Source organism: Rhea americana, unplaced genomic scaffold (genome assembly GCF_003343005.1).
Source record: "Rhea americana isolate MKP2758 unplaced genomic scaffold, rheAme1 scaffold_17, whole genome shotgun sequence".
NCBI lineage: Eukaryota > Metazoa > Chordata > Aves > Rheiformes > Rheidae > Rhea > Rhea americana.
In genome coordinates this window covers 5,955,310-5,968,264 of record NW_028185816.1, presented here as the reverse complement: position 1 = coordinate 5,968,264, position 12,955 = coordinate 5,955,310, and the positions used below count along the sequence as shown (strand labels likewise).

At 38.5% G+C, this 12,955-nt stretch overlaps 1 protein-coding gene across 3 annotated transcripts in view; it reads left to right on the top strand.

Annotated features, from left to right (window-relative positions):
* Positions 1-12,955, top strand: part of NELL1 (neural EGFL like 1) — a 281,618-nt gene that overhangs the window by 92,164 nt on the left and 176,499 nt on the right. The window lies entirely within an intron of this gene.

Sequence of the window (12,955 nt, the reverse complement as noted above, 5' to 3'; positions counted from 1 at the left end):
TGCTGGGGTTTGTCTTTTTTAGAATTAGGAACATAACTGGAATCATTCAAAAATGATATGCGTATGTGTATATTTCTGTGATGTGTGCACATGTGTGTGTGTGTGTGTCCATGCATGCAAACAGTTTTTTTTTTTTCTGCTGTAGGGCAGAAAGTTTCAGTTACCCAGGAACTGGCAGAATAGCAACTTTCTTAGAGGCCTGTGAAGTCAATGTGAAGACTGCAAGGACTGCGTTTTATTTGTGTTTTAATTGACTTTCTGTATCTTGGCGCCCAATGTTATGTTTTGCCTTTAAATTTGATTCATATGAGACCCCATCCAGGGGATGATGGGACACTAGACTCTTCCATAGTATAGGTCCCAAATGCAGCAGTTTTGGTATATCCAAAAGAAGAGATCTACTAGACCTTTGTGTAAATCAGTTGTGTGTTTAAAATTAAAGTCTTTGCTGTAATATAAAGCAAGTTTTAACTGTAATTGTTGGATGAAAATAAGTTTTTATCCTTTAGTCAAAAAAAAAAAATGAAATGGAAAAATGATTTGGTTTCTTACAAAAATATTTATTTATTTATAATAGGAAGTGTATTGCCCTTGGTAATAACATAACTGAAAGCTGTTGTAGAAATATTATCTGTTGCCTGTTTCCTTATGTGAATATATTTTGTTTTCAATAGATGGAAAAAACAAAATTGGTTCTAAAAATGTAACRTTCTGAATCTGTGACAAATGTCAGTTTATAGTGACACATTTTCCCTGCAAGACATTGTGACTTACTGATATAATTTTGGGTATTCAAAGCTAGTGCTTATGAAAACCAAAGCACAGAAGTTAAGAAATTACTGGAAAGGAAGTTACTGCTAACCTAGGACTTGGCTTTGCTCTRTCGTAAGCTCTCTACCCACCGCCTTTTTGGATTTTCAGTATGTGTATTTACATCCTCTCCTGGACTTTCTCCTTATACAATCTTTAAGATTAGTTTGAAATCCAGTTGTGTATTGRTTGTACAAATGTGTGTCTGTATTAAGTGCAAACCATTCTGAGTTAATTGAAAGAGATGTCGAGCTTCAGATATAATCCAGGTGTAATAGAGTTATACTGGTGTGTATCCATTTCTACTCACAATTGACATTTGGAGACCTATATTTCCTTTGTGTATATGTATTTTTTTTTTCAAATGATAAACAATTCCCTTCAGTGTAATTCCTTTATGGAGAGCTCTTTCCTTTATAGATATAATAAAAGGAAAAACATATTCTTATGTTATTGTATTGCATGAGAAACTATATTTGAACTGAAACTGAGAGTGAGACTAGTTAATCCATATGCACTGTCCTAGTAAGAAAAAGAAGGCCTGGGTCTTCAGGGATATGGGATCTGTCTGCTTCCCTGTTTATCTCCATGCAGGTTTCTGAGCTTTGGTTTGCTGTCTGGAAACTCTGCTAATAGTGCTAATAAAGTTGTTCACATTGTGAGCTTCACTGGATGAAGGTAATTAGTAGTACAGTAATGCCAGAAAATAAGCTGAAGTAAGTGTAGAAAAATGAGTAAACTGTAGGGAGTAAGAAATGTTTTATTTTTTTCCACTTCTGTTTACCTAATGTTATTGGTACTTGATACAAGGCATTCAAAAAAAAAAAAAATTTAGACAAATAGTTCCTCTTAGTGTGAAGACTTTTGGACAAAAAAACAAAAAACCAAATTGATTTAGGTAGGTAAGCGCGTTTGAAAAATCTTTCCAGAAATCAGCATTTTTCTGTSAAATCTGCTGCTTCATACCTGCTGACCCTTACAATTTTTTTAGTATTTAGAAAATTTTCCAGTAACACACCTTGCCATTTCTTCTGTTAGTATATCTGTCTTTCTTGTCCAAAAGCTAAATTTTGGAGTACACATTGGTTATTCTAGAACTTGTTTCTTGTTGTAATTTCTTCCTTCCATTTCTGGATTAGACATCGCTATTTTCCTCTGTGCTGTTGAAACTGCTTTGCACAAGTTTCTGATTAACTGCATTTCATTAACCTAAGAAGCTTTGGTTGGTACTGTTGAAGTTTTTTCTCTTTTTGTCCTGAACTCTCTCGCAGAAGCTGTGTGCCTTGTACTGCTGCAAATTCTGTGTAGGGATCACTGCATTTCAGCAGTAGCAAATGTTTTGCTTTCTACTTACAGACTTTATTAAAAAGTGTTTGGAAATCGGCTGCAATTGGCTATACTAAATGTAAGTTAGGTTTACATATTTTCAGTTTTAATTCTTTTTCTCCTCTGATTTCTTTAAATATATTTCTGTTTTGCTTAACGTACCACAGTCATTTAAGTAAAAACGCAGTCGTTTAAGTAAAAACGAACAAACAAAACAAAACCTTTCCACCTGAAATGTATAYTCCTTTTTCTCTCTCATCTTCCTCTGGATTGTTTACCTTTCATCTTCATTTTCATTATTTTGTTTCCCTATTTTTTATGACTCGTATTCTCCCTTCAAGCTTTCACCAGAGAATGCGTCTGTACATATTGGTAGCTATTAGTGCTGAGATAATTATATGAATACACAGTAGCATATTCAGACATAAATGTGAGTTACTGCTAGCTCAGAAACACGCTGTGCTTTGAGAAAAGAGAGGCGATCTAATTTGCGAGGACTTTACGCCGAAAATACATTGCCTCAGGCCTGGCAGTAGGCTTAGGAGAAGCAGGCGGTATCCTGGGGCAGCGGAGCTGTGCCGCGGCGATTTGGCCGCGTGCTTGCTCTCTGCTTTGAGTGTGCCGGAGCCCTGAGAAACGAGCCTTAGCCATGCCCGTGCTTCTGCTGCCACGGGGACAGATTATGAAATATTGCCTGTCATCACAGCGGATGTGCAAGCGGCTGTTGCTGTTCCCACTTGCCGGTTTTCTCAGGAGCCGAGAGCTCGGATCTTTCATTTGCTTCCCAGTCCCGCACGCGTAAGGCGGTAAAACTCAGTTTTGTGCAGAGTTAACTCAGTGCTTGCAGTATCGTAACTATCCTGCTAACTGGCTTACGTTTCTTCCTATCCAAAGTGTTTGAAAACCATAATGCAATTTTTGGGTAGTAGGGATCCCACAGTAGTATGAAAGTTTCTAAAGCATTTTCATTTCCAGGAGCTGGGGGGAGGGGAGGTCCTGGTTGGGGTGTTACTGTTGGGTTTTTTTGTTTCTTTGCTTTTGTTTTGTTTTGCATGAAGCACATCCTTCCCTCTGGAATATGGGCATTGTTTTCCATCTTTCTGTTTTGGGGGAAGAATTTTACAATGCTTGCATAGATTTGTATGGTAGTTTAACTGGAGAAGTAGAAAATTGGGCCAGTGTATTGGGAAGATCATAATCACTGCTAGATACTAGTATCTGGGTAGCTAGCCTTCAGGCTGATTCAGACTCTTAAAGATGCCAGGTTCATGCACATGAATTATTTTTCCACTGAGTGCTCTGCTTTCTTGGAATTATAATTTCTATTTAAGAAAAGCTATGTTGGTAATGACGAGTTTTCCCCGTTTATTTGGGCACAAGTGACATTAACCTTTGAAGGTCAGGCTTTGTGCTCTGTTCTGCAGCTTGCTTTAACCTGTTGCCCCTTAGGTGACTTTATTTGCTTTTTGGCTTTCAGTCTAGCTAGCCGAATCAATGCTGTTGTGAAAAGGTCAGCAGCAATCTGAAGTGCGTTTGGTTTGTAAAAGAACGTAAGGCACAATTTCCAGTCTTTCTTTTCTACAAGAATCAATTCTGAGCCTGGTGCTGCCACTATGTGTGTTTTTCATCTAATGATTTTTCTGTACTAACAGTAATATCAAATTTGAGTAAAACATGACACATCTTCCTGGCTGGTAGGCAGCTGATGCTTGACACCACCACGGGAGCAGTGCACCGACATACCTGCTAGGAATTAGCACCTTGCTGTCTTTGTTTTTACTGTCAGTGCTGTCCTGCATAAAAGGCTACAAAACACTGGTTTGTATAAAGATGTATGGCTTTTGTCAGTGAAGGAAGCCACCTATTTTGCATAGGTTGGTTGGAGTAGCTGCTTCTGTGTTGCTGGTGTAGGSAGAGAGTGGCAGCTCACATCTGTCTGAGTGCTAACAGATTCTGTCAGTTGGTTCTTGGTTGGTATTGGCATTATTGGATATTCATTAATGTGCAACAGATGATGAATGTGGAGGTAGACTGAACCATCCTCTCTCATTAAACATTTGGGAACAAATGAATTTCTGTTTCAGGTGAGTAGAATTATTCTTTTCTTAGTTAACACAGAATAAATAGCTGTGGAGCTCAGTTACATCTATTTTGCAATTCACATAAATCTTCAAATGAACTAATGAGGATTATGGAAAAGAGTCCGTATCTTGGACTACATGGGAATCTAATCAATATGAATTCCCATGAGCTGTATCTGTTTTGTGCTGGGTTCCCATTGATTTTGTAAACATTTGAGTGTTAGCCATAATCCCCTTTGAATATAAATCATTCCCTGGTAGTCTCTCCTGTATTTTAATTAATTCTAAAGCAGCTGACTTGAACTCTGCCTGTATTGTTAGTACTGAAGAGAAGAAATTCACACTCATTGTCTTCACAGGCATAATCTGACCCCTTGCAAATTCAGCAGGCATAATAGATTCTCAAGAGTTGGTGTACTGGGAAAACCTGAGATAGCTAGAAGGTGTGCAACTTAGAAACCACAAGAGAATCAAGAATCTTGAGGGAAAAGCAATCCATTTGCAATAAAGTGTTTTCTTTATTTTTTTTTTTTTTTAATTTACCTAAGTTTCTGTTACAGTTTTTAAGTTTCGTATCCTTTGAAAAAAGACCTGAAGCAGACTGAGGCAGGGTTGGTGCTTCTGGGACCAGAGGGCTAGGTCATGGGCATTATACCATCGTTCTGATTTAAGAGTACAGGGATGTGAGCTGTCTCTTCCCCTTTAAATTGAATTAGTCTTTTTTTTTCCYTTCCTTTTTTAATCCATAGCCTGGTTGGTGCAATTTTTTTGACATAAAAATTTGGAAAACAATATCACTTAARTTAAAGAGACAACACTGAAATTGTTTTTATGACTAAAAAATTCTCAAAGAGCATAAGAGTTGGCACAGTCATTCCTTGAACTATACATGCAGCAGTAGGAGGTATTTGGCCACTAGATAGAAAGAGTATCATCTGTTAAACTGTTTGGAGCTACAGGGGACAAACTGAGCTAGGGCTGTTATAACTGCAGCACTGTCAGATGCTACTGTTTGATATTCTTGATTAGGGGTGCTTTTAAACCCTAGGGGAAATTTGATTTTAGCATGTGTCAGTTGCATGTCTTATCACAGGCTGGTTGTGTGTACTGGGGCATACTAGATTATTACTTGGCTGTATCAAGAAAAAACACTTTGCTTCTTGGAAAAATTGAGAACATATCTCCACTGCGTTTTTTTAATCAACAGCCAACAGTGCAACAGCGAGTACTTAAGCCTGTGTTTTTCTCAGGTAGAACTGAACAGCTAAGTAACAGCCAGCTGAGCTGCAGGAATAATGYTATGGTGTGCTCATAGACATGAAACAGCTTGTATATATGTTTAAGTTTATAATGAACTTACCTTAACCTAGATTAATATGCTTATGATCTGCCACTAAAGTTACAGCATTTTGGTTTTAGTTTGTTTATGTTTTAGTTAGCCTTTGTTAGGAGATGTCATTCGAGTTATGGGGCAGCTGTCGGGTACCGTTTTAATCTTGCTTATTTTTCTTATTCATGGTTAGATAGTAAGCAGATATAAATYGCATGGCATGGGAGGCTCTAATAGTAGAGAAGCTATGTATTCTTGTGACTGTTTTTATTACTACAGTGTTTAGGACTTCTGTTTATGGACCCAGGATACCACTGTGGTAAGTGTTACTCAGATATGTAATAAAAAGATGATTCCTTTTCCAGGAGGTGTTATAACAAGTATACTACACGGGACAGTGTTTGATGTGGGAGAAAAAAATGTAGGAATATGTTTTGAAGTTGAAAACCTGAAACAGTCTCCTTTTATTCATATGTAAATCCCTTTTAAAGTGAATAGATTCTACTTTAAAATTTCTTTTTGTAAACTTAGAATAATTCCATTGCCATACATTGATTATGGTGATAAAACTAAGGCAGACGCCTCTCTCTGAAAAGTAGGAAGTTGCATTAAGTACTTGCTTCAGTGAGAGCTGTCCACCTCTACAACAGACTTTGCCTTGGAATGAAGGAGTCTTTTGGCCCCAACTTGAGATCAGATCTCAGCAAGGGTTTCYTCTCCGTCCCTCTGAGCGAGACACAAAGGGTCTAAGCCCACCCRCTCCGCGGTTGCTTGGACAGAGCAGTGGCTCTACTTCCACTCCAAGGAGAGCTGCAGTGTGCCGTACTGCCCCCTTCAAACACTGTCGGGAGGTAACAACAGACAGCTAGAAAAATACAAAAATCTGGTGGAACTGATTGGAGTACACCTTTAACTGAACCATCTTTCTCAGTTTTTAGGCATCATTTAGGCATTTAGAAAGGATTATTCCAAGGAGGTTTTGAAGGAAATGTGTTTGGTGTGATGCTGTTTACATAGAACTTCTCTCAAGTACCATGTGAGAAATGAGGGATTGTGCTCATTAAGTAGTGTAATGAGTTGTCAAARGTGACTGTTGTGATTTGATTGTACTTGGGAGTCAACCTCTTGGGACTGAATGAGTGAGGGTAGGTGTAATAGGGAAAGTCCATGGCAGATCCTAAAAGGGAGAACAAACATGATGGAAAATGGCAAATCAATCAAGGGATGTGTAGAGAAGATATGGTTAAATTTTGTATTAAACCTAAGTCATGTGAACCTSGAATTTCACATTGACTTGTAGAGCTTCATATGATACAACTGAGGAAAGAAGCTGTGAGTAGGACTGTTATGTAGTGTTTGGTATGTGCTTCTGCTTGTTGGTTCCCCGCTGCTGGTCCCACTCCCCAGCATGCTTCTCTCTCTGACTTTTCTGATACTAGAGTTAACATTAATTGGATACATGCAGACTTCTCTGCAGCACCTAGCTGCTTGATTTCTCTGGCACTTCTGGCCTCTGGTGTTGAGCTCTGTAGTTGTACACCAGCTAGCCTTGTTTGCTTGTGGGAGGGCTCGTGGAGTAATCATACGATCACATGATAGCCCGTGAAYGGTGGAGGTAGGGCTTCTGAAAAATTTTAAGAGCTTTGTCCTATGAATGTCCAGCGGTTTAGTACAAGAGAACTACAGTACATTCCTCAATACGTAGAGAGGCAGTTCCTGGGTTGCAACTGTGAGGTAACGAGCAGAATATTGCCTAAAGAGTTTTGTTTAGATTAATTTGGCTTAAATGCAATRGTCTGTTCATCCCTTGCAGTGCTGTATTCTCTCATACTCCTCTGCACTTGGATTCCAACCATTTTAATATTTAACTGTCACGGTTGGCTTGAATGAACATGTGTGCATAGTGAGATGCGAGCATGCTTTGAAAACTTTATTATTGCTTTAGTATTAATATAAAAGTATACAATAAAATTACTATTGAAACTACGCACCAACCAAACTGTATGTCAAGGACACACAGTCTGAAATGGAATTACTAAATTATGATTTACTGTAAATGGTATCTTTTCTTCCAACAGATGCTAGTCATAATTTTTCTTCTTTTTAAAATGTCTCRTGAGACTTGCTGTACTGATTTTTAGCTCCATGCTGACAGTTCCCTTCTTTGCTAAAGGATAAGCATCCTTTAGCATGTTTGGGCTCAGACTCCAAGTGCTCCCTGTGTGTTTGAGATTTTTTTTTTTTTTTAATCTGTTTGGACAAGTTCACTATATGGACTCTCCAACTTCTTATTTTTTTGATAGTTTTCTTGTTTTCATTATTTTTTCTTTAGATTTCCATTTACATTACCATCCCCAGTGCACTATCCTTGTGCTTTGAAACATGTGGGTCTCCAGATTTATAAAAGAAGTTTCATAAAAACTTTTTCAGCAGCCTCGTCTAAGCTGCCTTGTCTAAGCAATCTCTGTTTTTGTCTCTCCAGGAGATCAAATATTGTAAGAATGTTTTGGAGCTCTTCTAGGACCAAGCTTGTTGTACCCAGTAAATGCCACAGTATAGTTAAATAAGAGTTTAATTAGTTGATGAAAACAGTTGGATATTTGTGTGTGCAAATGCCGCGCCGGATAGACCAATTGATGAAAATGACTGCAGCGTAAAGAAAATGCACGTATTTTGARCTGGAGACCAACTGTCAGTCCTTTTTCCTTGCCTGGGTAAAGCATTAACCTACAAGAGATGACAGGTGGAATAGGAGAGTCCATGATGAGTCTTAGCAGTGAAGACAAATATGGTGGAAAATGGCAGATCAGTTAAGGGGGATGTGTGCAGATTAAATTTTGCATGTTTGCCTGTATTGATTGGCATTCTATTTTAAAGAACTCTTTCTCTAATTTGTCAAAATAATTTTGAATTCTTAYATTTTCCTGAAGAATTGTTTTGTAAGCGAGGTGAACTTCAACAGCAAAGACTGGGAGAACCTCACCTGTAGATGAACTTTAATTTTTAGGGCAGTGGCCAGGTAAATGGGGATGTGAACCCTCTAAAGTGGAGGAGCAAGCTGGATGTGAGTACCTGAACACTTTAAATGGCTGGGCTGTTGCACAGGAAAAGGAGCTGCTTTTTTTTTTCCTCTGTCCATTGAAGTAAAATATCTGTCACTTTCTAAGAGACAGGATGAATCCCTAAAGGTATTTCAGCTCTTAATCTTCTATTTAAATCCTTAAATTCTCGTGATTTTAACAGGAGTTTTAAGTGCTTAAGTAGGATTTAGGAGTCTAGACACTTTCACCCAGTGTGCATGTGTACTTGGAGATACCCTGAGGTGGAAGTAAACTCCCTGCCAAGTGGAGTGAGCTTTCTACACCTTGAGGGGAGGTGAGATTTAACCAAGCCCGTGTATGTGAAACGGGTTGTCCTTACTAATATCCTAAGAAATAAACACTTGCAGTATTTATATGAAGAGCAAGTGTAACACCCCTGTTGGCCAGCTCAGTATATGAAGATCAAAATGTGGGTAATAGTTGAGCAAAGTGAATAAATTTCARTATCCTTAAAGAGGAGGAAACTGAACTGAAGAAAGCCAGGACTCTTCTGAGGTATGTTGTCTACTGAATAGGTCAGTCAATCTGTCAAATAGATTTCATTAACATACGTGTCAGTAAATAAAATCAATAGATATGATTTGTGTTTGTGCTTGTATTATGAGCTGATGCGTAGACCATTTTCCGTACTTGAGAGATTGAGATAAATTTAGAACAGTCCTAATTTAAAGAGCTTAAATTAGGTGCACAATACAAGACCCTGACATTCTAAAAGTTGTARCATAATTTCTTAAGTAACACTGGATCAATGTTAGGGAGATGAGAGACTACCAGATTTATATATAAAAGTAGTGGATGACTCCTATGAATGAGTGGTCAGCAATTGTGTGTATGCTCATGTGCTTCCCAGTTTAGTTTTTGATGCCTGTGATAATGCCTTTGAAACAGATGTAAAACTGCCTTTACTGTGACTGTTCCGGTATGTAGTTAGGGAAGTGCCTCCTGCATCCCCTGATTATTCCCCCTAATTATGGGAGTTGGTTGTTCCTAAGAGTGAAGCCCCAGCCAGTAAAAACCTCYGGTGACAGAAAACCAAACTGATGTATCCCTGGGAGTCCTGCTGTTTCTTTGTCTGAAAGGGTGATGTTTAAATTAGCTGTGTTGATAGCGTGAATGAGAGTAAATCAGTTTTCTGATTGGTAGCCTTAGAAGCAGCAAACAACAAAGTAGAAGCATCTTTTAGAAAYAGAAGCATTTGGAATGTGATGTTATGTTACAAAGTACGACTTGGGGTTTTATCAGACTTCTCTAATGTTCAGCTGCCTTATGGCTCATGTGTCATTTACTGTCTTCATTAAAGGCCGAGTAACTTTATGTCCTAACTTGAAATAATTTCTGAAAGTAAATTTGAAATTGTTTGGCTCAGAGCATTTATAAGCTTGGTTGTTCGAGGTTTTTTTATTCTCTTTGAGAACAGGATACCCTTTTCTTAGTGCCARGTTTTGTGAGCTGGATTTAAAAATGCTATTTGTTACCACCTGCAGAGATCCAAGGTCTTTTAGAAGTCCTTCCTTTTTTAAAAAAATATTTTCCCCCCTGAGATTATATGAAGTGGTATACTGGGGAGAATTTCACAGTGTGGAATTCTTGTCTATACTACATTTTTTTCCCATAACAGCAATGTCCTAGTGGAATCCTTGTCAGTACCTAAGGTTTTGTACTTGTTTTTACAAATTAGCACCTACTCTACTACTTACAGAAGTATCTCTGTAAAGAGATCTGAGATTTGTGAAAATGCCAAAAGATGGCCCACCCACTCATCAAAGCTCTCTTGTTGAAGTCTGATCAGATGATCATTAGGGAGGACAGCTTCTCATGATTTCTTGTAATTACTGCCTCAAAAGGTTTGCTCTGGCTTGCTGATGTTCAAGGGAATTTAAAGAGAGAACTCTGTGTGGAAGGGGAAAAAGAAGGCTCTTTGCCAGCATTTCAGGTTATACTGACTATACACTGACTTTTCAGGTTCCTGAATACACTCCRTTTTCAGGTTCCTGCTGACACTTGCCTTCTCAGCTTATCCTTTAGTATGTTCAGCTTAAATTCTGATGAGCAGTACAAGGTGAGGCMACTGTGAATGTGATGACCCGCTGTTAAGGCAGAGAGTGCTCAGATGTCTCTGCCAGGCAGTGGTAAAGAATCATTGCATTCTGAAAACAAAGTTAATCAGTCTCACTTGCAAATTGTTGTATCCTTCCTAATCTCCTTCCCCCCTCCCTCATTAGCAGTGATTTTACAGGAAAAAGCAGTGATGTTTTATAGGAAAAAACAGGAAAGGAAACTGGGTCTGAGAGATCAATATAGCATCTTTCACTTGCTCAGCTGTGGATTAATTTAACAAAAAACATTCATAACAGATATTTGCCTAAGCATATCTTTAAAAAATCTTTGGAGATGAGAACAGTGCAACTTCCTCTCCAAAATCTATGGCAGTGCTTTGTTACTCTCAACATAGAAAGCTTTTTCTAATACCTATCCATGCTGCCGTCTCAATCATCATAGATATTTAAAATGGACTATTTCATACTTCTTTGCTAGCAGCCTTTTATGTATTTGAAGATTGTTACCATGTGTCCTCCTCTTCCATAGCTTAACTGCCCCAGTTCTTTCAAAGAATATCATGTTAGCTAAACATCTGCTTATTCCCTGGACTTTTCCCAGTAAGTCCAAATTTGACATGTAGTGTCTGAATCTGGAGGAGGCTCTAGATGATGTCTTGCAATGCTGAGGGGAGGAAAAAGATTTGTTAGAGATGGCACTTCTTTCATGATGGGGCTTGCCTAATTTTGTGACAGTATGATATTATTGACTCATTAGACTGTCAGATATGATACTGACTCACACAACCCTGACTTTTTTCTTTCTTTTTTGTCTGCAGGACAGCTATCTCATTTGTTGCTCTCATCCAGTATCGGTGTAGCTTATTTCTTTCTAGATGTATAACCTTGTATTTGCCACTRTTGAACGGCAGTCCATTTTAAAGAATTGTTTCTCCAGTTTGTCAAGACAGTTTTGAATTCTTGCATCCTCCAGTGTTCCTGTAACGTAACCTGCTAGGTTAGCATCATTGGCAGGTTTAATTCATTCTTTGTTCCATCATCGAGGTCGTTAATGAAAGCRCTGAACGGCAAATATCAGAATGATGATAGAATCCTGTAGAGGCTGTGCCTAATAATATTGAATTTTATTAGTAAGATAAAAGCGTACTGACAGTTCAGAAACTCTTTTAAAAACAGAATGTATGTCACATGGTATACTGAGAGTCTTTGCTGATCTGTTAATGTCTGGGAGTAACTTTACAGTCTTAAATGGCAAATGGGATCAGAAAATGGCTAAAACACTATCTCATTGTGGATAAAGTAATTTCTGTGGTGGGGTTTCATTCTCACCTCAAAAACATATTCTGTATTGATTGTGACTGTGTTGCTATATGTGTGTGTGTGTATGTATATATATGTGTGTGTGTGTATGTATATATATATATATATATATATATATATATATATCATAGAATCAGTAAGGTTGGAAGGGACCTCTGGAGATCATCTAGTCCAACCTCCCCACTCAGCAGGGTCACCTAGAGCATGTTAGACAGGGTTGCATCCAGGCGGACCTTGAGTATCTCCAGAGAAGGAGACTCCACAACCTCTCTGGGCAACCTGCCCCAGTGCTCCGTCACTCTCACACGTTCAGGCGGAGCTTCCTGTGGTTCAGTTTRTGCCYGTTGCCTCTTGTCCTGTCACATGGGACAACTGAAAAGAGTTTGTCCCCATCCCCTTGACACYCTCCCTTCAGGTACTYGTACACATATGCTTGTGGTGATTGCTGCATCCTTTGGGAGTTATGAAGGTAGGCACTCAGCTGATGTAACTGGATTGTTGCTTCAGTATCTGACTCCTGTGTCCCAGTTCAGCCAGTCAATATGGCCTAGGTTTAGCTTTTACTCTTGTGAATAGTCCTACTGAATTGGCTGGAACTGCTCAGGCACTTAAAGCTGAATAAATGGTGAAGTGCTTTGCCGGTCTGGAGCCCTGCACTTTGACTATTAAACACTGAAGGTATTTCTGTTGGATGAAAATATGCTTACAAAATTTTCAACTTTGAGGGATCACRACTTTCTGAACTTCAGGGCATTAGAAAATTGTATGTTGTATGTGAGACGAGTAAGTTGCAACTCCAGTCGCTACTRTAGCCTTTACTATAAAAGCTCTTTTGTACTGGTGCAGTGAAAACTGGAGCAATCTTTATATTGTGGAGTAGTTGTATCTTAATTTACTTCCCTCATGTGCTCTTTCATTCATTGCTGAACT